Consider the following 26,736-nt stretch of genomic DNA (forward strand, 5'->3'; position numbering starts at 1 on the left):
TCCGACGAACGGAAACGTGAAACTCTGAGTAACAGTTTTGTGATGTTTTTGAAGCTTTAATAAGAAAGCATGTTACTCTACCTTCGCTATTCGAGAACTACTTTTTCCACCTTGTTTTGCATTATGTGCTTATTCGTGTGTATGTGTGTGCGTGCGTGTGTGTGTGTGTGTGTGTGTGTGTGTGTGTGTGTGTGTGTGTGTGTGTACGTAAATGTCGAACGATGAAAATCAGTGCTCATTGGTGAATATAATTTCTTTATTTGTGAATTAAGGCTACCATTGGTTTCATGTTAAGAAAAATAGGTAAATATCCTAATGTCTTAACAATTTTTCAAGCTGGTCACATGGATAAAGGTGTTCTCTTCCATTTTGGAAAACAGCCTCATTTAGTTTGTAGAGATTCTCGTGAATTCACGTGAATAAAACGATGAATCAAGGAACGTTACTCTTGCGTGGCATCATTTAAGAATCGTTATCGCAACCATGTTGCCAGCTTCAAGAGATTCAATAAGAGACATTCAACATCTTTCGTAGATTTTGTATGGCGGTTGATGGAGGATAAAACGAAGTACAGCATTAATTGGTCCATAGCAAGGCACGCGAAACCATACAATATAATTTCCAGGAGATGCCGTCTCTGCTCCGAGGAATCCCTGTCTATTCTGTGGACTAACGAGAAGATCATTAATAGGATTTCTGATCGAGAATCGAGATGCCTACACACATATAAATGTAGAACGCATATACAATGCAGTGTGAATGAATTTTGAGTAACTGTGAACATAATTTAATTTACTTTAGGTATGGATGACTTAAGTCTACTTTCTTACAAACACCAAGTAGATAGGTAATTCGCTTTGTGATCATGAGTGCACTAACAACCTCACGTGTGCGTATGCTCACATTTTTGCAGATGCTTATGAGCGAGTGTACTCGCGCCATGCAGCGAGCCTGAGGACGTTTATACATCCATATTTGTTAACGGTTATCTTTAACTTTTCTCGCTGGATTGCGTGTTTGTTTCTCTTTTTGCCGTCTGTGATTTTATTTTTAATCTTGTATATTCAATGAAGATATTTTCTCCGTCTGGCTGCTTTTCTTTCTACAAAACGAGAAGTTACATTGCGGTTATTTTAACGAGTGTATTCATTTATCACCCCATGAGATACATCTGCACCACCGGATGCTCCTGAACCAGTTGTTGAGTGTCTCACCCATGAGGGATCGATGCTGGATGTGTCGAAACAATTGTCGTCATTAATAATAAATTCTCGTATATTCCATCTTCCGTCTTTCATTTGCCATATATATATATATATATATATATATATATATATATATATATATATATATATGTGTGTGTGTGTGTATTGTGTGTGTGTGTGTGTGTGTGTACGATGGGCTTCTTTCAGTTTCCGTTTATCGAATCCATTCACAAGGGTTTGCTCGGCCCGAGGCTATAATAGATTACACTTTGATGTAAACTAGCTATTTTCATTAAGTTCTCCTCGGGTAGAAAAATAAGGAGGTAATTGTCTTTTGGATATGTCTATGTACAATGAATCATGTGAGAACAATCTCCTTTATTTTTCTCTGTTCATAAAGGATAACAAGATGTATTTACATCAGTTCAATGTTCCTCTGCGAAAGGTTTAAAAAGTCTGGTTTTAAATTTACCTTAGATTTTCTAATATGCAGTGTGTTATGCATAAACGAATTGTGTGTGTGTGTGTGTGTGTGTGTGTGTGTGTGTGTGTGTGTGTGTGTGTGTGTGTGTAAGTAGATGTATTAAGTGCGCGGCAAATTACTGTATAAGGGTGCAGCTTAGCTTCGAATGATAGATGCAGGATCGAGTAGATGGAACATTCATACAATTTGGTATTGATACGTAATATGAAGAATTATAAGAGTTCGAAAGAACAACAGGAAGCAGATTGTTGGTATTTCATCACAATTGTTTCTGCAATCAATAATTAAAATCAATAAGTAATTAGAAATTATATTATTAGTTATTAATTGTAGACACCACTTAAGATATTTATTTCACAACCACACCAGATAATCGCTTTTCCATTCCCTTCATTAGCACTTAAGTCGTTCCTATATGTTAATAAAGGATTTTCATGTGAAGACCTTTTCTGATACTTCCATAATTATTCTTGACTTACCTTTGAACTCCTCCATCCTTCTTCCTATTAATATAATTGTTGAACACCTAATTCTTGAATCGTTGTGACCAACATCATCCTACAGCAGTCATTCCTACCCGAAAACGTTTTTCCTACTCCCGACCATTTACATTCAATGTTTGTGTCTTCGTTATTGATATCTTTAATATACCTTCTACCCTTACATTGTTGTTCCTTAAATTGTCAGTACCATAGCCTTTGACGTTTCGCCTGTCATCAACGCTGCCTTTATCTCCACAGTCTACTTTTTTATTCCTCTTCAATAGGTTCATGCGAGTTTCTAATGCATTACCTGGTTCACTGCCGTATTCCTGAGGTGTATGCAGCATTGACTTATTTTTCTTTGGGTCAGGGGGGGTACATCAATTCCTGTTGGTGTACCGTTTGTTTTGTTAGGGGTTTAGTCTCTTGTTATATTAGTGTTTGTTCTGCTGTGCGTGGTGTGTGTAATGTGAGTTGTGTTATTTTATTGGGCCTTAATCTTGTAAAGTATATGTCACATGAGCTTGTGTTGTTTTAGATTATTAGTTGTTTATTATATAGGAAGTGTGTTGTGTGAGAAGCTTTTTCTACTTCAGCTATTCTGTTGAAATCGTAGGTGTCCTGCACAAACTGTAAGCTCTTCCTTGAAGAACTATTTTTTTAGACAGTGTGTAGTGTTGTGAACCCCGGTATAGTTTCTATAATATTTTTTAAACATGCCTAATGCTCCAATTACTAAGTGTTATTGTTTTCACTCTCATACTCCACCTCTTGAATATTTCAATTTCAAGGGCCTTGTATTTTGATAGTTTTTCCACTTCTTTTCGGGCAATATTATTATCGTCGTCGTCATCGTCATCATCATTATGATTGTCACTATCGTTATCAATATTACTATCATTATTCATCATCATTATTTGATTTTTTTTAGTCGCATGTTACTTTCTTCCTGTCTACTATTTGACTTTTTTGCTATTAGTATCAGTATCACCACAATTGTTAATACTATTATTATTCTTACTACAAATAGCGTCGTCGTCGTCGTTATCATCATCATTATTATTATTATTATATTATTATTATTATTATTATTATTATTATTATTATTATTATTATTATTATTATTATTATTATTATTATACTGTAATAGAATAACTATTATTATTAATATTATTGTTGTCAAGGAGGCGAGCTGGCAGAATCGCTAGCACACTGAACAAAATACTTAATGGCATTACGTCCGTATTTAAGTTCTGAGTTCAAATTCCGCTGAGGTTGCCTGTCATCCTTTCAGGGTCGATGAAATAAATACCAGTTGAGTCTAAAGGTCGATGTAGCTGACAAGCCCATCCCGATCAAAATTTCCGGCCTTGTGCCTTTAGTGGAAGAAGTCTAGTGGTGGGTAAGGCATCGACGAGGATGAACTTGCTGGTCTGTTTCGGAGGACTTTCCAATCCGGTACTACCATCGATAACTTCCAGAAATGTCTGGTCTGACAGTGCTACAGCTGGGCACTGTCAGTTTCAGATAAATTCTTTAGATGTGGAAACGTTGTCAGGCGGGACTGTCTGGAATGCACGCAGAGCGCGTTCTACACGCACTCGTGCAGTGTCTGAGTATTGCTGACATGTGGACTTATGTCGAACAGCTGTTATCGCATGTGGGACGAATCTGTCCCCCGACCAAATCAATCGTGAGGATCGCCCCACGCCCCATCTTTAACAAGGCAGGGCAGGCGGTGTTCTTCTGCCTTGTGGCTATGGCGAAAGAGGCTAAAAGATCAAGGCACTTAAGTCTTCATCAACTTTTTAAAGTTCCTTCTGAAAAGGAAAGTGAGTGTAAAGAGGAAAGTGCAACTTCCCAGTGGAGGGCAACAGTTGGGAAGGCGCACCTGACTTTGGTGACCAGAGTAATCGTTGATCTGTGGGGTTCCTTGCTGGACCACTTCCTGTATCAGGAGGACTGCATCATTCACGTTATTACATACTCTGGGTTTTTTTTATGTATACTTTTATCACATTTCACCGACTTTTCCATTTCTTCCTCCCTAACCTTTATGTAAATCCCTACATAAATTGTTGTCTGTCTTTGTGATGTCACCCTCATCTATGCCCTTGTGGCCAATAAAAGATATTAATATTGTTGTTGTTGTTGTTGTTGTTGTTGTTGTTGTTGTTGGTGGTGGTGGTGGTGGTGGTGGTGGTGGTGGTGGTATTATCGTCATTCTTATTCAATTTGGACTTCAGTGACATTGCTACTGTTTGCATATGCACAATATCAACGCTCATGTGTGTGTGTATATGTATATACATGTTACTCCATGTGATTAGGTGTGAGCGTGCTAGTGTGCAAATGTCTGTACACGCGCACATACGTGTGTATGTGTGTGCATGTATTATTATTTGTGTATATGTACTTATATATATGCGTGCGCGTGTGTACTTATGTGCGCTTGAGCTCGGCAATGTATGTATGTGTGTGTATATATATATATATATATTATATATATATATATATATTATATATATATTATATATATATATATATAATATTATATATATTATATATATTATATATATCTGTTCTTATTTGCTTTTCCTTAAACCCTTAATAACCTAATTGCTGAAGTGGTTACAACCCGAAGAATCCTGTTTCTCGCCTTCTTCTCCACCGCACATCCTCACACTCTCTTTGATTCTCTGGGTTTTATCGCCTTTTGTATACGTTTACACTTATCATCGTTATTTTGTCTTTATATTTCCTGTACCATTGTAACTTAATTCGTTTCTTTTTTCTTTCTATTTTTGTTTTTTTATTTCTTGCACTTTCTTACAGTCCTGGTCAGTTTATTCTAATGACCTCCTTTCAGGTGACCATCACTGTGACCACAACTTCGTAACTTAAACCGATGGACTCCTTTCCACATTTGTCTCTATTTCTGACCAGCCAGGTTATTGTCGCACGCCACCCCCTCTCTCTTCCTCTTAACTTTCATTGGTTGGTATCTGGCTCATGAATATTCAAGACTTGTACACGCTCGGATATTATATATTTCAGCATGCCATCTGATGATGCCGTTGATGATGCACGTGTGTGTATAGTGGGATTGGCAATATATTGACGGGAGATGGAAAACCGATGCGTCGAACTAAAGTACTTTGTGCTATGTTACGTTCCTGATCGGTCTGGTACCTGAAATCGACTTTGCGTTTTACCTTTAAGCTGTTCGTAATACAATTACTAAACAACAGGTAAAATATAATTGACTAAAACTTTTGAAGGCGTTGCCCCAGCACGGACGTAACCCATTGACTGAAACCAGTAAAAGAATAAAAGAATAATAGAATTTAAAAAAACGAATACTTGTCTATTCTTTAGTGTAGTTGAAGTGCAGAGGCGCAATGGCCTAGTGGTTAGGGCAGCGGACTCGCGGCCGTAGGATCGCGGCTTCGATTCCCAGACCGGACGCTGTGAGTGTTTATTGAGCGAAAACACTTAAAGCTCCACGGGGGAACAACTTTCTCTCACTCTTTGTTTCTGTTGTACCTGTAGTTCAAAAGGCCAACCTTGTCACACTTAAAGGTACACCTGTCTGTAGAAGTACAATGTTTGGTCAAAAGAACAATTGTCAGTTTATTTCTAAAACCATGACATGTACCGTAAATCCTCGAGTATAGTCCGCCCTTGATTATTATACGCAGGAGATTTTTAGGGGGCTGTACATCTGAAAAACCTTGTGTATAATACGCACCCCTTCTCTAACTTGAGTCAAGGATATCTTTATAACGTCCTTGGTTTGTAAAAACGTATACAGTAACGTCCTTTATTATTATTGTATATATAACATAATGCAAACGTGTAGCTTTTTTGTGCATTTTGTTTGTAGAAAATAAAGAAATAACAGTAATAACGTTTAATAAATGTTGCTTACTGCAAGTTATGGATGATTCTTTTATGACTTCATTGCTTTCAGGCTTAGCTTAAGGTATTTTCGCGCCCAACATCTCAAAATGCGTCTGAATAAACATTGCCGGACAGCAAATAGAGACTCAGACATTGCTTAGAAAATATTTTTCATTTTTAACCTCGTATATAGTACGCACTAGGGATTTTGACCTTTAAATTTTGCGGTGGAAAATGCGGATTATACTCGAGGATTTACGGTAAATAAAATTCATTGTTTGTCGTTATTGTATTAATTCTTTTGAAAATTAGTCTTCATTTAATCGTTTTGTATAAGCACCAAGAAACTTTGATGAAGAAAAATGTTGAATTATAATTCTTGTGTGTATGCCGTATTTCTTGATATTACCCTATGATGTTCCAAAGGAGGGGTTAAGTCGAGTACATCGATCCCAGTGCTCAACTACAGGACGGAAAACAAAACCTGTCAAAGGGCAGATGAACTCAGTAGAATAAATAACAATGTGAACCCTCAGTGGGACTTGAACCCGCCAGTTATTGTTGATACGCTTAGAGTTATAAGGGGACTCTAAGGCACAGTTTCGAATGCCACTTAGTGCACACGTTTTCATTTTCTCCTCTTACTAAATGACTTTTCATATTTTGCCCTTTCTACTTCACATAAACACGTATCCTCCTCAATCTAAAGAGTCAGAACATAATCCATTCTGTTATCTATATATTCATCTATATATTTATATATTTATATATTTATATATCTATATATTTATATATTTATGTATTTACTGTATATAATTTTCCGTGAACGTTTCAAAATTAAGGAATAAAACAAAAGGAGAACATCGAAGTTACAGAAATATAATAAGGATCCAAATTAGTTTTCTTTTGCTTGCATTTAATTTTGTTTAATTAGAATTTTCCTTTTCCTAAACTCTGTTTCTTTAATTAATTAAATAAACAATAGTTGCCACTGTTCACTCAAACAATTGCTTCGTCATTTTATTAGTTTTGCTGCTCCGCCGCCGCCACCGCCGCCGCCACCACCGCCGCCGCCGCCGCCATGGCTGTCGCTGCTGTTGTTGCTTTTTGTCTCGTAACTGAATTTTACTCTAAAATAGCAAAAATATGACAAACAGAAAAGAAGAAAGAAGGAAAGTGAAGAGGGAGGACAGAAAAGAAAGGAAAGAAATGAGAATACACACACACACACACGCACGCACGCACACACTGATTTTGAAACAATTCCAACAGTTTTGAGAAAATGGGGGTTAGTCGGCACCATCCACTACATTATTTGATTGATACTTTCTTCTATCGACCCTAAAAGATGAAAAGAGCGAATTTGAACTCGGCGGGAATTGAACTGAGAACGTAAAAAAGGAAAGAAAAAAAAAACTCGGAATAAATACGACGAGGCATTTTTCGAGGCTCCAACGATTCTACCATAGCATCGGCCTCAAGAAAAATGATACTATTTTTACCCAATGCCACCCTCTCAGCCTTTCTGTTCTGAAGTAAACGAATGAAAGAAAAGGTCCAACCTCTTTCCTAGAAAAGAAAAAAAAACATAAATCAAGCTGCCTGGTTGTTTTCGGTTGTTTAGTTCCTATAAGGCCTTCATGACCTTTGATATGGTTTTTATTTTAAGCACTATGTCAACAATTTTGAGTTGAGAGAAATTAGTGGATACCATCGACCCCTGTACTTGAATGGTACTTTATTTTATCGACTACGAAAGGCAAAGCTACCTCATTGGAGTTTGAACTTAGAACGTAGCCCCTTGACATTATCAAGCCACTCTAACAATTCTTATTTCTTTATTACCCACAAGGGGCTAAACATAGAGAGGACAAACAAGGACAGACAACGGGATTAAGTCGATTACATCGACCCCAGTGTGTAACTGGTACTTATTTAATCAACCCCGAAAGGATGAAAGGCAAAGTCGACCTCGGCGGAATTTGAACTCAGAACGTAACGGCAGACGAAATACGGCTACGCATTTCGCCCGGCGCCTTCATATAAGTGTCAATATCGAACCGGAAAAGATAAAAGGCAAAGTCAACCCCGACTGCATTTGAACTCCGAACGTAAAGAGACAGAAAAAATTACTGCTATGCGTTTTGTCCGGCGCGTTAACGATTCTGCCAGTTCGCTATTTTAATAGAATTTTCTTTACCTGTGATTATTCTATTTCAACCGAATGATTATGCGATATGATAAAAAGAAACAATACGACTTGATGCTTTAATTATTTCTCTCCGAACCAGAGCCAGAACTAGACATACTTTTAATCTTGCATTAGGAAGAGGAAGAGAAAGGAGGTTTATATGTGATATAAGCGGAAACGACACTCTTGGGTAAGGTTGCAGGTTTAGTCATCGTCGGCCCGACCATGCGACACACACACACCACACACACACATAAATATGCGTGATTGTATGCTTGCACTGGTTTCAAATTTTGGCACAAGGCCAGCAATTTCGGAGGAGGGGTTAAGTCGAGTACATCGACCCCAGTGCTCAACTACAGGACGGAAAACAAAACCTGTCAAAGAGCAGATAAACTCAGTAGAATCAATGGCCTGGCAGCAAGTAGGCGTGACAGCCCCTAGTCTTTGTTTAGGCATCTTTCTCGAAGAAAAACTCTGATATAACACCTGCGACTTCGTTTCCCACCAGTGAGATAGACTCGTTCTTTTTGAGCAAATACATAGGTTGTCGAGAGAGTGAGGTTGGTCCTGCACAAGGCCTTCCCTCACTTCAAAAGCTTCAGCCACATGCATAGCTTTCATCTTATCATCTCTACGATGCGCTTCACACTGACCGTACTCAAAATAGATAAAACATTCAATGAAAAATTTTGTGATGGAGTGATGGCACGTGCCAGTGTGACAGAATCATCCATAACTCTCTGAACAACTGTTGCAAGAGGCGCCCATCATCGTCACATTTGTGCAAAGGAATGTACGGCCTCAGCAGGACTGAAAAGCCATGTCCGTGTTGTTAAGTTTAAGAGAACAATGAAGCGATGGAATTGTTCGAAGTCAGTTTGCAATCCGAGTGCATATGTATGTATGTATGTATGTATGTACGTACGTATGAATGTATGTATGTATGTATGTATGTATGTATGTATGTATGTATGTACGTACGTATGAATGTATGTATGTATGTATGAATGTATGTATGTATGTATGTATGTATGTATGTATGTGTGTATGTATGTATGTATGTATGTATGTATGTATGTATGTATGTATGTATGTATGTATGTATGTATGTATGTGTGTGTGTGTGTGTGTATGTGTGTGTGTATGTATGTATGTATGTATGTATGTATGCATGCATGCATGCATGCATGTATGTATGTATGTATGTATGTATGTATGTACGTACGTACGTACGTACGTACGTACGTACGCACGCATGCATGCATGTATGTATGTATGTATGTGTGTATGTATGTATGTACGTACGTACGTACGTACGCACGTACGTACGCACGCACGCATGCATGTATGTATGTATGTATGTACGTACGTATGTATGTATGTATGTATGTGTGTATGTATGTATGTATGTATGTATGTATGTATGTATGTATGCATGTGCGTATGTATGTATGTATGTATGTATGTGTGTGTGTATGAGTATATGTATGTGTGTATGTATGTATGTGCGTATGTATGTGTGTATGTATATATGTATGTACATGTATTTATGTATGTGTATGTATGTATGTGTGTATGTATGAGTGTATGTATGTATTTATGTATGTTTGTATGTGTATGTATGGATGTATGTGTGTATGTATATATTACGTATGCATGTACGTATGCATATATATACATGCGTGTGTGTGTATTTATATATGTTTTCATATATATGTGTATGTATGCATGTGTTTATGTATATGTATATGTTTGTATGTATGTTAATGTATGTATATAATGAATGAATGTAAATTTGCATATTTGTATGTACATAAAACCCCTTCTATTTTACTTTGCAGTATTTTAGCATCGTCCTTCAGGCGGCGAGGATCTGGCAGAATCGCTAGAACGCCGGACAAAATGCTTAACGGCGTTTCGATCGTCTTTACGTTCTGATTTCAAATTCCGTCGAGGTCGGCTTTGCTTTTAGTCCTTTCGGCTCGATAAAAAAAGTACCAGTTGAGCACTGGGGTCTGGCGTCGATGTAATCGATTTACCCATCCCTCAATGTTGCTGGCCTTGTGCAGGCATCGGTGTCTAAGAATTTCCCTTCTGACGATGTGGCTTTGGTCACAGTCTCGAAACCGAGAATTTGGTAGACGGAAACTTTGTGGAAACCCATCGCGTACACACACAAATGCACACACACACACACACACACACACACACACACACACACAGTGTGTATGTGCGCGCGTGCGCATTACTGGGAGAGAGAAAAAGTGAGAGAGAGAGTATTTCTTTATTCACCATAAGGTTGAGAAAAAGAGGGGACAAAACAAACGTTGGGGTCAGGGTATCGAATGAGACGAAACGTATGAATAAACAAACAATTAAAATATATACAATTAAATGAGAATGAGTGATTAACAAAAAATGAAGCGGAAGACGCGGTTGACCCCACAAACCACAAACTCACACTGAAGACTTTGCGTTCTCCTTTTTTACATTCTCGATTAAACAGGTTCTTTCACTCGCAACATACTTGCTATATGCTTCCATCTTTTACGAAACACACTTTGCGACAGGCATTTCTTCTCCAGCCTTATTTTCCGTTTCATGTGGAAAACGAAAAAGTCGATTAGCTCGAGACTGGAGATAAACATGCCTGTTGCAATTCCTTTTACTCTCGTCTTCCACACTACTTCTTTCGCCATAGCAACTACCGAGAGAAAACAGGCTCGCTCCTCCCTATTCAGGGAGATCGGAGAGTGAGAGATAGAGAGAAAGAAAGAAAGGTCTTTGTGTTACTTTCCTCACTTCTTGACATCCGGTGTCAATTGCTACACATCCTCGTAACCTAGCAGTTCGGCAAAAAAGAGGCCGATAGTGTAATTACCAGATTAAAGTAAGTTGTTCGACTAAACTCTACAAGGCGGTGCCCCAGCATGGCCGCAGTCAATTGACTAAAAAAAAAAAAAAAAGGAAAAGTAAGAAACAGCATCAACAGCATTTCTTTCTTGTCACTCTCTTCTAATTCCTTCCTCTATGTTGAAGGCTTATACTGTTTTGCTCCAACCTTAGAATCATCTACGCATTAATGTCTCCCGATATTCTTAGCTGAAGCAAGTTCTGTAAAGCAATGCCTTCTCCTTCCCTGCAACTGCACGGTTTATCTCATGAAAAGTAGTCAGAGTGTCACGTATGTAGCATTTTATTTCAAGATTACAACTTTCACGAATATCTCAATAGTCATATTTTGTGAATAATTAACGTTTTGCCAATAATTGTTTTTTTTTCGTTTTATTTCGGTAATTAACATTTTGTCAGTAATTAACGTTTTTCTATTGAAATTAAACAAAAAAAACAGTAGGACTAATTGAATTTCTATTTCCGGATGTGTAATCTCGGCGTTGCTTCTGAATTATTCTGATATCTTTTGTAATTGTTGCGCGTTTGTTTCACACACTTCAGCGAATAAAAGAAAGATAAAAGTTTCCTCAAATAACGGCAGTTCAGTGTTTTGACGGGGTCGAGACGCCATTATAAAAAAAACTGCGTAAATGGAAAAAATGTGTGAGAGAATGTTGCAGATCCACCATTTGTGTGTCAAGTCTGTATTTCTTCTATTCTGATTTTATTGTAGCAGACTGCGTGCATGGGAACACAGATGCACAGAGAGAGACGGAGCGAGGAGAGAGAGAGAGAGAGAGAGCGCGAGAGAGAGAGAGGGGGTAGAGAAAGAAAATATTGCTTACTATGCACTATAAAGTCATTATGCAGTCATTGTCTTTATTATACTTTGTATGTATGTAGGTATATGTGTTTGTCCCCCACCACTGCTTGACAACCGATGTTGGTGAGTTTACGTTACGGTAACTTAGCAGTTCAGTAAAAGATATCGAAAGAATAAGTTCCTGGCACTCCGTCAGCTACGATGACGACTGTTCCAGTTGATCCGATCAACGGAACCGCTTGCTCGTGAAATTGACGTGCAAGTGGCTGAGAACACCAGACACGTGTAACCCTGAACGTAGTTATTATGGAGATTCAGCGTGACACAGAATGTGACAAGGCTGCCCGTTTGAAATACAAGTACTACTCATTTTTGCCTGTTGAGTGGACTGAATCAGCATGAAATAAAGTATCTTGCTCAAGGACAGATCAGGCCGCTGGGAATCGAACACACGAGCATGCGATCGTGAGCCGAGTATCTTAGCCACGCGTCTTCATAGGTTAAAGTACCTGACTTCAAAAAATATTGGTCGTAGTTTGATGACTGAAACAAGTAAAAGATAAAGGGCAACAATTTTGAGTGGAGAGGACGAGTCAAAGACATCGACCCCTGTACTTGACGTGTACTTCATTTAATAGATCCCAGAACAATGAAAGGCAAAGTCGCCCGCAGAGGGATTCATCTCATAATGTAGAAAGCTACAAGAAACACCGCAAGGCATTTTTTCCAACGTTCAACAATCCTGCAACAACAGCGAGTGTTGTCTGTGTGTGGCTGTGTGTGTGTGTGTGCGTGTATAAATGCATGTGTGTATATATATATATATATATATATATATATATATAATATATATATATATAATATATATGAAAGAAGGTTGAAAATGCAATTTTAAAAGATGTTTATTCACTTTACCGGTTTCACTCTTTTAGAAAAAGATTGTCAAAAGTAACATGTAAAAGCTTGGTTGTGCCAGGTATTGGTTGTCACAAAATACTACAATACATAGATACAGTCTTTGATAACAAGAACATGTTAAGAACAGTTTACAAGGGAAAATCTTGGGAAAATATAAAAAAGTTTAACAGCAGGAGTGGCTGTGTGGTAAGTAGCTTGCTAACCAACCACATGGTTCCGGGTTCAGTCCCACTGCGTGGCATCTTGGGCAAGTGTCTTCTGCTATAGCCCCGGGCCGACCAATGCCTTGTGAGTGGATTTGGTAGACGGAAACTGAAAGAAGCCCGTCGTATATATGTATATATATATATATATATATATGTATGTGTTTGTGTGTCTGTGTTTGTCCCCTTAGCATTGCTTGACAACCGATGCTGGTGTGTTTACGTCCCCGTCACTTAGCGGTTCGGCAAACAGACCGATAGAATAAGTACTGGGCTTACAAAGAATAAGTCCCGGAGTCGATTTGCTCGACTAAAGGCGGTGCTCCAGCATGGCCGCAGTCAAATGACTGAAACAAGTAAAAGAGTAAGTTCATCAAAATATTGGGCACAAAAGCTTGGTTGTGCCAAGTACTGGTTGTCACAAAATATTACAATATACATATACATTCCTTGATAATAAAAACATGTTAAGAACAGCTTACAAGGGAAAATCTTGGGAAAATATAAAAAAGTTTAACAAGTTCATTAAAATATTGGGCACAAAAGATTACAATATATATATATATATATCAGTAATAATATAGGGTGAAATTAATTAATTTGGAATAATCATTAATTTCACCAAGTAGATTTCGGCATGTAAAAGCCTCATTCGAGGAAAGTTTAAGTAATACTAAGTAATTAAGGGTTTAGCAACGATTTGCCTCACCACACACCGAATTTAGAAATAGCATTCAAAGAGTTATAGCTATTCTTTCTACTAAAAGGGAGATCTCAGTAAAACCACAGCACTTGAAAGGCAAACACAGACAGGCAAGAGAGAAAGAAATGACGGCAATCTATCATACAATTTTAAGTCACCTACGGACGTACGTTTCGAAATTAAGTTTTAGGAAAGCATAAGAATTAGATAATTATCTCTTACCCAACTTCTTTTCTCATCAGCGTAGGACACTACAATTATGAATAATTGTATATTAAATTTCGAGGTACTAGAAGGCATAATCTCAACTCCGTATCAGAGTGAGCTAAAGCCGTTACCAGTATCACCAAATTCAAAATGTGAATGAAAGTTTGTGTCACCAACCCCTTCCCACCAGCGTGTAGCCAAGACAAGATGTTGTGGTCATTTACTGGGATGAAATATGGTTATCAGTAATAATATAGGGTGAAATTAATTAATTTGGAATAATCATTAATTTCACCAAGTAGATTTCGGCATGTAAAAGCCTCATTCGAGGAAAGTTTAAGTAATACTAGGTAATTAAGGGTTTAGCAACGATTTGCCTCACCACACACCGAATTTAGAAATAGCAGTCAAAGAGTTATAGCTATTCTTTCTACTAAAAGGGAGATCTCAGTAAAACCACAGCACTTGAAAGGCAAACACAGACAGACAAGAGAGAAAGAAATGACGGCAATCTATCATACAATTTTAAGTCACCTACGGACGTCTGTGTTTGCCTTTCAAGTGCTGTGGTTTTACTGAGATCTCCCTTTTAGTAGAAAGAATAGCTATAACTCTTTGACTGCTATTTCTAAATTTGGTGTGTGGTGAGGCAAATCGTTGCTAAACCTTAATTACTAGTATATATATATTATATATATATATATATATATATACATTCTCAAGAAATGTTTAAAGATAGTTTCCAGAAGGAATTATTAAAAAGTTCAGTGGAATATTGGTATTGTATCTATATATATATATATATATATATATATATATATATATATATATATATATATATATATATATAATATATATACGCACAGAATATTATAAGTTCAAAAAGTTTACATTTTAGTAGTAGGGTAGCGTTATCTGTCCTGATTCACCATATTATCGTAAAAGACTATTTTTTTATTTCAAGGACAGTGTAGGTGTGTTTGTGTGGGGGGAAGGAAGAGTAATGTGCAACTGAAAAGAAGTTTTTTGTCCCTCCTTCAAGCATGAATGATTTGGGGGATTGGTCTTTAGAGGTCAGAATGGTGCGAGTGTGTATGTCTTTGTGTGTGTGTATATACATATACATTTGTTTGTGTGCGTGGGCCGTTTTTGATTGGTCCCAGTGTTTATTGTGGTGTAAATAGATGTGTCTGTGTGTATTTATAAAATTTGGTAGGATGGTGTGTGTATATGTGTCCCCGTTTGTGTGTGTGTGTGTATGTGTGTGTGGTTAATGCTTGTTAGTGTGTTGAGTGTGCGCTATATATATATATACTAATACATATATACATACTAATACAATTGTTCGTTTGTTTTCCACCTGCCTTCGTCTTTTGTCTATTTTCATAAAGCTTCCCGTTATATATATATATATATATATATATATATATATATATATATATATATATATACACCACACACACATATATAGTTGTGGTGTATTACGTTAAGAACGTATTAGAGTACAAAATAGAGGTCGTTCACCTTTAGAATTACCAGATAGCCGGCAGTATTATGGTATACTATCAATTCTAGGCCTAGGCATTCCTCGTGTGTGAAAAATAAAAAGGATGTGATAGCATCGAAATCAAACATTTATTTACGGAGACAGCGATTATATATCACCTGAGGAGATACAACTAGGTCCTATTATACAGGTAAACTGTTACTTAATTCAAATTTAAATCCTCTATACATTGATATGTGGAACTATGTTGTAGTGATGAAACATGTGTAGTGATCATTAAACAGCTGTCGATTCGCACTCCCTCTTCCTTTTTACTCTATTTATTCTTTCCTTTATATTTATATATATATATAGTCAAATCAAAGAAGCAAATAAAATAAGCGGACAATAAGAGGACTTGCACAAGAAATGTATTAGCTTGACACTTGATGAAAAGAGGGAGAATTTGACGTTTCGAGCATAGCTCTTCGTCGGAAAGGAGAAAAGGAAAAATCCAAAGGAGGAAAAACAATCGCCAACAGCGCGTGTGTAGTTACATTGCTGAAGTGACTGGAAGTAGAAAGAGGTAGAAAAGTGGTTTTGGGGGACAGGAGTGTGCGAAGATGATCAGTATATGTGTGGTGGGGGATTCATACTATGTGTATTGGTGTATGTCTGAGATGGATAGACACTAAAGAATAAAAATTAAAAATTAAAAATTCGAAAAATAAAATAAAATAAAAAATAAAACATAAAAATAAATTAAAAATAAAATTTCTAAATATTCTAAAAGGTGTGTGGAGGATATTACTGGAACGAGGGGGTCGTGTTGAGTCCAAAGGGAGTATGAGTTCGGAGAGTAAAAATGTAGTACTGTTCACGGAGAAGTCTGGTGTTGGTGGATCTTTGGTGTAGGGCAAGGCCGAAGACAGTGAAGTGTGAGGTGGAGTGGTCGGCCGAGCAAAAATGACGGGCGACGGAGGTATTTCGACGCAGACGGACGTCCTGTAGGTGTTCCGTGAACCGGTCGGCTAGCCGACGGCTCGTCTGACCAACAATATAGATAGTTGTAAAGATTGAATCGGATGCAGTATATAAAAGATTGGATGAAGTGCAGGAGTTCCGGATTTAGAGGGTATACTGGTTAGATCCAGTAAGGGAAGTGGTGTTGGTAATGAATCGACAGGTGTGGTATCGGGGTCTGGAGTAAGGGTGGGAATGGAGGAGGGGGTATGTATGTATGTGTGTTTATGTCCCTGTAACTTAGCAGTGCGACAAAAGAGACCGGTAGAATAAGTACAAGACTCAAAAAAGTACTAGAGTCGATTCATTCGACTAAAAATTCTTCAAGGCGGTGCCCCAGTATGGCCGCAATATATATTACATGGATGTTCAACTGAGACGTTGCACAACTGATCCTGATTGTTCAAGTACTTCAATTCTGTGCTATGTACATACATTTATTCGATTGCTGATATTTATCAATGGTTTCTCCCATTGTTTTGATGCGCCATTTTCTATCATTAATAAAATTATCGGCTTTTTTTTACGACACGGATATGCTGCTATTTTTACAAACAATATTTTATCTTGTGTCTATACAGCTGAATTTTTACTGTGTATTTTCAATCTTTGCGAGGTATAAGGTAATAACTTTTAAAAATGAAGTTTATTGTTAACCTTCGATTTTTTTCCACGACTGTTCATCCTTTAAATTCCATTTTTAAAGGTTTCAAACAAACTTTATCATATCAACCATACTGTTGGTTTAATCAGAGTCAGAGGATTATCATGTGACTCCAATTGATCCACAAATGAAGTTAAATATTAGGCAGTAGGTTGCTAAAGCATTCATGCTTTCTCGGAATCATTGGCCTCACAAATGAAATGAAATAGCTACGATCAGGAATTTGAAGCTAGGCTGTAGTTCTTCAGATGTTTCATTTTGCCCGAATGTCATTCGCTAAAGATTTCTTTCGTTAAGAGAGGTCTTTTACATTTATAAACAAACTGAAGCGTTGTGATTAATGCGAATTCTTCAAGGTCACTAATAACATAAACGAAATAAAAGAGATAACCATTCCACTGTTTAGCTTAGTTGCTAACTTAGCTCACTGTTCTCTAGAACAAAGTGGTCTTTGCCAATTATTGCTGTTGACTGTAGCCTGATTCTTATCTCTTTCATTGAGTAGTTGTTTCACTTTGAGTGAAGTAACAGATTTACAGTATACAAGACACAAAGCGGAATCATAAGGCTCTCTGTCTGCCTGCCTGTCTGTCCGGCCCCCTCTCTTCTTCTTCTTCTTCTTCTTCTTCTTCTTCTCTTCTTCTTCTTCTTCTTCTTCTTCTTCTTCTTCTTCTTCTTCTTCTTTCTCCTCCTCTCTTTATCTCCCCCCCTCTCTCTCTCTTCCCCTGTCTATATGTGTGTGTGTGTGTGTAGCCTGCAATTCACCCAATCATTCTCCTTCTGATCCTCTCTCACCGTGCGCTCTGTATGTCAAACATCTTTTATCTTTTAGTTATTTTAATCATTCAACTGCGACCATGCTGGAGCACTGCCTTGAAGGGTTTTAGTCGAACAAATCGACCTCAGTACTTATACCTTTTAAAGTCTGGTACTTATTTTATCGGTTTGTCTTGCTGAACCGCTAGTTTACGTGGTCTTAAACAAATCAACACCGATTGTCAAGCGGTGTAAACCCACCCCCACAAATTTTAACTCCCTAATGTATGAGTCTACCGAGTATGGTGCTTTCTGGGGCTAATAAAGAAAGCATTGTTGTTGTTGTTATTCAGGCGTCGAGCTGGCAGAATCCTTAGCGGTCGACTTTGCCTTTCATCCTTTCGGTCGACTTTGCCTTTCATCCTTTCGGGGTCGATAAATTAAGTACCAGTTACGCACTTGGGTCGATATAGTCGACTTAATACCTATGTCTGTCTTTGTTTGTCCCCTCTGTGTTTAGCCCCTTGTGGGTAATAAAGAAATAGGTATTTCGTCTGCCTCCACGTTCTGAGTTCAATTTCCGCCGAGGTCGACTTTGCCTTTCATCCTTTCGGGGTCGATTAAATAAGTACCAGTTACGCACTGGGGTCGATATAATCGACTTAATCCGTTTGTCTGTCCTTGTTTGTCCCCTCTATGTTTAGCCCCTTGTGGGTAATAAAGAAATAGGTATTTCGTCTGCCGCTACGTTCCGAGTTCAAATTCCACCGAGGTCTAATCGACTGGCCTCCTCCCACAAAATTTCAGGCCTTGTGCCTATAATAGAAATTATTATTATTATTATTATTATTATTGTTATTATTATTATTATTATTATTATTGTTATTATTATTATTATTGTTATTATTATTAGAGCGGTAAGCTGCTTGAATCGTCAGAGCAGCGGACAAAAGAGAAAAACAAACAACAACAAAAACAACCTTATTTGAAGGATTCTAATAGTCTTTTTCTTTTCATTTCTTTATTTGATAACTCCAATCACTCCGGGTTATTTTTATTACTTTTTATCTTTTCTTGTTGCTATGAATACCATGAAGGTCGCCTTGACTCTGTCATTGTTATTGTTGTTGGTTCTATTATTGTAATATTACTTGTGTCCCAGGGAATTTGATCATTTGATTGGTGGCATGTAATGTGCGTCGTACACCTTAGAGAAGTCGGAAGGATCAAACAAGATTTAATCCTATTCCACCCGATGAAGCGCCCACACAATGCTGTTGCTGAAAAATAATTAACAATATAATAATTATAAAGAACGATCTTCTATAATGGTATATAAATATATAAACTTAGTACCTCAAGATGGTGTGCGGTGCAGAAACAAATACTGCGATCTACTATTAAAGCCTCATATCCTCCATCCTCTTCTTAAAACATGTTTGTATTAATGCTATGCATGTGTATCCACATGTGTTCCACATGTGTATCCGGCTCTGGAAGATAACCTTCTGTAGAATAACATGTAGAAGTTACATAACGGTACAAGAGATCTTAAATGCACGACGATTGTTTTATATGTATGTATTAGGCACAACCTAAGGGTCTCCTTTATTTGCGCATCCAGTATGAAAAGGATATTGGCAAACAACCATAAATCGCGAGCAGAGGCTGATTGCTCATGCAGGAAGTACAATGCGAGGCTGAAGGCATCGTATATGAGGCTGTGGCGGTATCCAGCCTTAGTAACCAGAGTAATAGCAGCAAGAGCAGCAGCTCATCCAACAACATCGACGACAACGATGGCAACGGCGGAGGCGGCAACACATCAAGCAGCAGAAACAGCAGCGCCACGGCCGACGGTGAGGACCATACCAGCACCAATGACACCAGCGCCACGGCCGACGGTGAGGACCATACCAGCACCGGTGGAACCAGTGCCACGGCCGACGGTGAGGACCATACCAGCACCGGTGGAACCAGTGCCACGGCCGACGGTGAGGACCATACCAGCACCGGTGGAACCAGCGCCACGGCCGACGGTGAGGACCATACCAGCACCGGTGGAACCAGCAGCACCAGTGAAGCTACCAATCCTGCGTTCAGACTTAACAGCGACGGCAGCCACACCAACACTACGGTCAGGGATGACTACTGCAACGCTATCAACTACAGCAAGGCGCCGCTGAGCTGGCAGAATCGTTAGCGCGCCGGACAAAATGCTTTGCGGTATTTCGTCTACTGCTGCGTTCTGAGTTCAAATTCCGCCGAGGTCGACTTTGCCTTTCATCCTTTCGGGGTCGATAAATTAAGTACCAGTTACACACTGGGGTCGATGTAATCGACTTAATCTGTTTGTCTGTCCTTGTTTGTCCTCTCTGTGTTTAGCCCCCTGTGGGTAGTAAAGAAATAGGTATCAACTACAGCGATATCACCAGACCTACGCGTCGGATTAACAGCACCGTTGGCAACTCCAACAACAGCAGCAGCACTATCAATAACTCCAGGCCCGGAGCCAACGGAAGATACACCAAAGGCGTGAACACATCCAGCACTCAAGTTTGGAGATATATCAGGTCGGCCGGAACTGCCTTTAAGCGAAGCCTGTACAACCACAGGTCCTGTCACATCCCTGGCCAACCGCGTGTGGCGCCTTAAGGATGAAGAACCCCATACGAAATTAGATAGAGGATCATAGAGCAGCCGGAGTCCTATATAAATGGGAGCGGATGATGCAAGCTTTGCATAGCAGAGCGGATAAGGATCCTTAAAGACTCACGAGAACCTTAATCCCTTTTAAACTCAAGACTTGAGATCTATAGTCCCTGCCCCTATATCAAACGCTGCCTGTTGCAGGCGTGGGATACCTTGTTTGCCGTTTAGACCTGTAAAAAGTTCTTGCAGACCGTAAGCAGTCTAAGAGCGGAGATTTCCTGCTCGCCCTTAAACTCCATAATTTTGCCAACCCCACCGGTCTAAGGGTGATAACTCGTCCTATTTAAAGCTCAAATAGTGTATATTATTCTTTTGTTTACAAATTAACTCACCGTAATGGTTTTTTTACCTCCAATTTGAAGAGAGGTTATATGCCTTCCGCCATTAGAGTCATCTATAAAGCTAAGTGCTTTATGGATGCGAAACCATTGGTTACTCAATGACCGGACATATGTTTAACTGCATGTATGCCCGTAGTTGTCCACTACCGCCGCTTGACAACCGGTAATGGTTTGTTTACGTCCCCGAAAATTAGAATATGTACCAGGTTTTAAAATATGTACTGGGATAGATTCGTTCGACTAAAAAAATTCTTCAAGGCGGCGCCCCAGCATGGCCGTAGACACAAATAAAAAATAAAAGATATTCTTTTATTCATTTATATGTTTCAGCCTTGAGGGTGCGGCTATGCTGGTGTACCACCAGTATGTGTGTGTGTGTGTGTGTGTGTGTGCGGATCAAAATAGTTTTGAACTCTCAATAAATGTGTTGAATACTCTTCTTTCGTTTATCTACTCGCTCGTGTATATATATACATATATATACCAAAATATATCACAATATATTTTAACTAACGTAAAGTTCGCTTATGTTTAGACACTACTTAGCGCTGATACTGTTATATATATATATATTATATATATAATATATATATATTATATATATATATATATATATATATATATATGTATGTATGTATGTATGTATGTATATATATATATAATATATATATATTATATGTATGTATGTATGTATGTATGTATATATATATATATATATATATATATATATATTATATATATATATATATATATATATAGAATAAATAAATGGAGTTTGACGCAGGTGTAAATTAAATATTTTTACTTTCGACACATGTTCGAAAATTCCACTGATACTATTCAAAAGAATAAATGGTATAAACAATGCAATCTTCTCTTCAGGAAAGTGAAAAAAAACGAAACTCGTCAATAAGACATTTTAGCCAAAAATGATGGATTTGTACAGCGATTGACTGAACGCTATTAATATTGTTTAAAAAAACGTTATGTGATATAACATCATAAGGAGCTTACAGAAAGAGTAGGGATATTAATAGTGAATGTTAAATATAAAGGAAATTTAAGTTTTAATTATATATAATGATAGAAACTACTTATATGCACTAAATGTGTGTTTTTGCCAATGTTTACATCTGTATGCTCGCTCTATAACCGTGTTTACTAGGGGATTTTTAGAAAAAATAATGAAAAATAGCTCAGAATTGCAGAGAAGACAGAATTCCTTGCCTTTGTCATAAGGTATCAAGATTGAGAGAATCAACCATTCTAAATGAAATTGTTCATTGTGGTCTTTTAGATCCCAAATCAGTTTGCTGAGACCGGTACTATTACGTTTATTTCTATCCCTAAATGTTGAGTAATGGATAGAAATTCTTTTAGATAACTCTAACGATGTGCTTCCAATGTAAAATGGTACTTTATTACGAGTGCTGATTATACACTGGTATATAGAATTTTTAATCTTAGAGTTACTTGACATAAACTTAATTCTATTGGAATTGACTTCAGATACAATAACCTTGTTATTAATATTTCTAGAGGGTTGGATGGTATTAGCTAAATTAATGTTAGTATTAGTAAATGTATTATTATTTAACAGTTTGTTGTCATGTGAAGAGATAATTTGTAAGAGATTTTTTGTGTTTGAAAAACCGATCCTAACCGTATGTGAATTGATAATAGAGTAATACCTAGAATTTTTTGGAAAATTCCTAACAATAGCTTGACGAAACAGCAGTGGGAGATTAGATTTAATTTGTCTCTCATAAGGAATTATTAACCAAATATTTTTACTAGTATTCATAGTGTAATTATTTTTGAAGGTGTTATATTTACTTTTAGAACGATAATAAGGGATTAAATAAGAGTTATCTGCCTTCATTCGCTTTGTATCGGTGCGTAAGTTATGTTTGTTATCAATAATTCTTTTACGACTAGAAATCTTATCTACATTATTGAATTTACAATTAGACTGAGCAGAATCAATGTAGAAAATTTTCTCTGTATAACCTGCTTTAATTAAGGCAGAGTTATAGAATTCAGCGTTATCATTGAAAATATCAACATTAGCAGATAATTTAGATAATCTAAATGAAATATTCTTAACTAAGTTCTTAGTAATTGCTCTAGGATGATTATTAAATTTGCTAATGTACTTAAGATTGGTCAACGGTTTACGATATGGGAAGTAAGAGTCACTGTGTAAATTAAGCGTAATATCTAAAAAGTTGGCATTCGTCATATCGTCATCAAAAACGATTTTTAAGCCCATTCTACTGAAAAACAATTAACTAAACTATTCTTAACTTTTTGTACCTTTTGGTTGGAAACATTTTGGAGGTAAAGTAAACAATCATCACGATATAGACCTCCATAAATGTTAGGGAACTCTTCTGCCATTTCAAAAAGAATATATATACAGACCACATCAGCTATTTGTGCTGAATCAGAACTTCCCATTGGTATATCGAAACTATCTGGTGTGTCTTTACGGACTCACAACTTATTATCAAATTTAATAATAAATAGATCTTCTGGCTGCCAAAACAACATTAATTTCTTCTCGGGTGAGACCAGCTTTGTTATGAGCAAGCCAAAGTGCCTTATTCAGTACTATTGGATTGATAGATGAATAAAAATTGGAAATATCAAACTGGATAAACTTAGTACTCACCTTATTGGTAATAGAACTAAACCAGTCAACTACTTCAAACGAATTAGTCCATAAACTAAGCTTTAATGTTTTAATTAAATTAGGAATATATATATATATTATATTATATTATATTAGAGACAAAACCACTATTAGGCAAATCAAACAATGAAAGACTTAAGCCAATACATATGATTAATTTATATTATTTAAATATGTAACAATTATTAAAAAATATAATTAATATTGTTTAAAACTCGCCAAGAACAATTTTGAAACCACCTGATGAATGACTGCGACTCAAAAATTTAAAGACTGCAGGCAGGAAACGATCGTAGTGGATATTAATTATATTTTTTAATAATTGTTACATATTTAAATAATATAAATTAATCATATGTATTGGCTTAAGTCTTTCATTGTTTGATTTGCCTAATAGTGGTTTTGTCTCTAATTTAATATAATATAATATTTTACTATAAAATTGGATTCAATCCTAAATCTGATTTTTCCCTGTAAGTTTGGATTTATTCCCTAATATTATTATTATTATTATTATATTATTATTATTATATATATATATATATATATATATATATTTGTATATATATATATTTAAAAGTTATAAGTTTAATTTATTTAAATAATATTTTAATTTTTAACTTTTATATTTTTAAATTAATTAATTTTATGTATTGGCTTATGTTTTTCACTGTTTGATTTGCCTAATAGTGGTTTTATCTCTAATTTAATATAATATAATATAATATAATATATTTATACTATAAAATTGGATTTAATCCTAAATCTAATTTTTCCCTGTAAGTTTGGATTTATTCCCTAATATTATTATTATTATATATATATATATATATCTCCTCTCTGATTCCTTCTTTCTCTCTCTTCTCTCTCTTTGTTGCGTTTTGTCCCCCTTTTCTCTCTCTCTCTTTCTTTTCTTTTCCCTCTTCTCTGTCACGTGACTGTTGGCCGAAATCTGCCTTTCAGCTCCTGACCCTCGTCGTGTTAACATCGTTGTTCTTCGTCCGCCGCTATAAAGGCTTTTTCCAATGCGCCAGAGAAAAAATTTGTTTGCTTGTTATCAGTCGTAAGACACTTGTTGTTTTCACCGTTAATGCTTCTGTATTTCATGTTTCTGTATTCCATTATTGTTTTTTGTTTTTTTTATATCTGTCCCTTTTGCTGTCCTGGTGTTCGTATGCATTCGATCCTTCTTCCAGGAAATCTACGCTTCCAGCTTAGTTTTTCTTGGAGGGCTGGCCGCGATCTAGTAATCTCAAGATTAATCAGCCGAAATTACTACGATGATCCGGTTCTTGACTGAAGACTGAGGGGTTCGAATGTCCTGTCCATGTTTATTGTATCGTCTTCTATGAGTTATACGTTCTTGTCCATGTTGTATTTTTCTACATACTTAATATATATATATATATATTATATATATATATAGATATATATATATATATAATATATATATATATATGTGTGTGTGTGTGTGTGTTGTGTGTGTGTATAAATTCGCTTGAAGTATTGATGTAGATGATTATAAGAGCCTAATACGCCAAAACAATATTCTATTACCTCACATTTTTTGTTTAATGTGTCGGCAATATTTCGGGAAAAAGACTCCTTATAACTCAAGAAATAAAATAATCTGAGAGTTAGAAATGTTTCTATTGGCAAGCCATCCTGCTGTGTTCTTTTTAAGTCTAACTTGGGCGGTATTTGAACTCTGAGTACATAGAATCAGGAAAACTTTGGCAAATCATTCTATCCCCCGGGGATAAACAACCGCAACAAATATCGTAATACCTGCATTACAATTAACTTTCGTGAATGGTTGAATTCATTAGATTTTATTTTGTGTCTAAAACGACTAATGAGAATTTACAAACGTAACATCGAAATGTATTTATAACTAAACAGACACAAATGTGTGTGTGTGTGTGCGTGCGTGCGTCGTGTGTGTGTGTAACATAAATTAGATGGAAACCAGGTGTTTTTTGAAAATAGTTTGAATTAAAATTATTTTTTCTCTTTTATATATATATGTTTATAAATCCCAAAACGAGGCTCACATTTGTTAGTAATTAATCTAAATTGGTTTATATATAGAATTTCATGATAAGCGGCGTAACAGATTTGGTGTATTTATAAATTTATATATGTATACGTGTGTATGTATGCATATATGTGTGTGTAAATGTATATATGTATGTACCTGTCTATCTATCTTTCTATCTACACACACAAACAAGCAAACTAACACGCGCGCGCGTGTGCGCAAACTCTCATATAAATAAATAAATAAATAAATAAATATATATATATATATATATATATATTTCGTTTTTGGATTTGGTTTGCAAGATTCTTTATATGAGTTCGTGTGTTGAAGCATATTCTGTTGTGTCTGGGGAGAGTCATTCTCTTTTTGTGCCTTATAATGTAACACACATACGTACATGCATGCATGTATAGGCACGTACACTGACCCATACGCATGCGCACAAACAAACAAAAGGGAACGCAGTGTGAATAACGGACAGTCAAGACTATTGAAAAGGTTGCAAGACGTAACGAAAATTTTAGGAAAATAAAAATAAGAAATAAGTGGCAATTTTACCGTTGAGTGTTTTATATTATAAGGCACAAAAAGAAAATTACTCTCCCCAGACAAAACAGTATATATATATATATATATATTTCGTTTTTGGATTTGGTTTGCAAGATTCTTTATATGAGTTCGTGTGTTGAAGCATATTCTGTTGTGTCTGGGGAGAGTCATTCTCTTTTTGTGCCTTATAATGTAACACACATACGTACATGCATGCATGTATAGGCACGTACACTGACCCATACGCATGCGCACAAACAAACAAAAGGGAACGCAGTGTGAATAACGGACAGTCAAGACTATTGAAAAGGTTGCAAGACGTAACGAAAATTTTAGGAAAATAAAAATAAGAAATAAGTGGCAATTTTACCGTTGAGTGTTTTATATTATAAGGCACAAAAAGAAAATTACTCTCCCCAGACAAAACAGTATATATATATATATATATG

General features: G+C 36.6%; 1 long non-coding RNA gene across 1 annotated transcript; it reads left to right on the forward strand.

The window, feature by feature from the left end:
* Window positions 1-26,736, forward strand: LOC118762711. Its single transcript, XR_004998463.1, has 3 exons — window positions 1-135; window positions 24,763-24,771; window positions 26,717-26,736. It is a non-coding gene; the product is annotated as an uncharacterized LOC118762711 (long non-coding RNA).

Source organism: Octopus sinensis, linkage group LG3 (assembly GCF_006345805.1).
Source record: "Octopus sinensis linkage group LG3, ASM634580v1, whole genome shotgun sequence".
NCBI classification, from domain to species: Eukaryota; Metazoa; Mollusca; class Cephalopoda; order Octopoda; family Octopodidae; genus Octopus; species Octopus sinensis.